The sequence below is a fragment of the Myotis brandtii genome, unplaced genomic scaffold (genome assembly GCF_000412655.1).
Source record: "Myotis brandtii unplaced genomic scaffold, ASM41265v1 scaffold187, whole genome shotgun sequence".
NCBI lineage: Eukaryota > Metazoa > Chordata > Mammalia > Chiroptera > Vespertilionidae > Myotis > Myotis brandtii.
In genome coordinates this window covers 5,782,179-5,783,571 of record NW_005356944.1, presented here as the reverse complement: position 1 = coordinate 5,783,571, position 1,393 = coordinate 5,782,179, and positions in this window count along the sequence as shown.

Below are 1,393 nucleotides of genomic sequence, written 5' to 3'. Positions count from 1 at the left end.
GAACATGCTTTATTATTATTTTTGTTGTTGTTGTTATTGTTAATACTTACCTGAGGATATTTTCTCATTGATTTTTAGAAAGAGTGGAAGAGAGACAGAGAAAGAGAAACACCAATATGAGACACATCGATTAGTTGCCTCCTGCATGGGCCCAACCAGGGCCAGGGATCGAGCCTGCAATCGAGGTACGTGCCCTTTAATGGAAACTAAACCCGGGACCTTTCAGTCCTCTGGCTGATGCTCTATCCACTGAGCCAAGCCAGTTAGGGCAAGAACATGCTTTCTTGATTTACTAAATTCAAGGCAGTCTATACTAGTTGGTACTTCCTAAATTAAAATCTATCAGGTAGAATTATAAGAAGTTGATTATATTCAATCTTTTTGTACCATAAAAGCAGCAAATTCAGGCTTTGGGTTAAGACTTCAGATAAAGAACTTTAAAGTGTGATATTGAAGAACAGGACTGACCCGAAACTACACAATAGGAAACCACACCCAAATGATGCTTTTGCGATACAAGGGACAGTAAAGCTCTGTGGTAACAAAAAGGTGTAAAAGAGAGATCACTAGACTGGGTGTCAGGAGACTCTGGTAACCCCAGCAAGGCCACTAACATCTCCTCTGTGACTTTGCATAAGTTGCTTTCTATCTATGAAGTGGTAGCTCCTTATCTGTGAAATTATGGGGTTTGACCTATGATATTTAAGGTTCCACCCCTTCAAGACTCTTCTTTTGCTACAAGAAGACCCAGAGTAAGGCAGCAAGACTCAGAGTAACAAGTTTCTATAATCCCCAGCTTACTTCCAACGCTTCTCTGTATGGACAGGTGCAGACAAGTGGCAATATGGCCCATATCTTTCTACTCATCGCTTGTGCTAGGCGCCATGTGGACAAGATAAGAATAGATTCACCTTTCTCCGTCAGACAGTTTGTGAGTTAAGAGCTCAGATTTGGATCTGAGCTCACTAGCATTAACCTTTTTCTACCTGTGGGATCTGGGTAACTTATTTCTCTTAGACCCTATTGTCCATCTATAAAGTGGGGATGACCATCACCACCCCTCTGGGTGTTCATGTGTCTGCCATATAACCTATGGAGGTAGATACCTTTGTCGTTATGTGAAAAAATGCTAGACTCAGACTCCTGGGTTTGAATCCTATAACCAACCCTTGGTTAGGTTACTTAGCATCATCTGCATTTCACTTTTCAATCTGTAAAATGGGCATGTTAATTGTAGAGACATGTCTCAAAGGCAATAATCCATGTAAGCACATAGAGCAGTACATGACTCTTATACCTGAATGACAGTTCATCATTATTATTTACTAGAGGTCTAGTACATGAAATTCATGCACGGGGGGGGGGGGGGGGGGGGGGGGGGGCCCCCAACCGG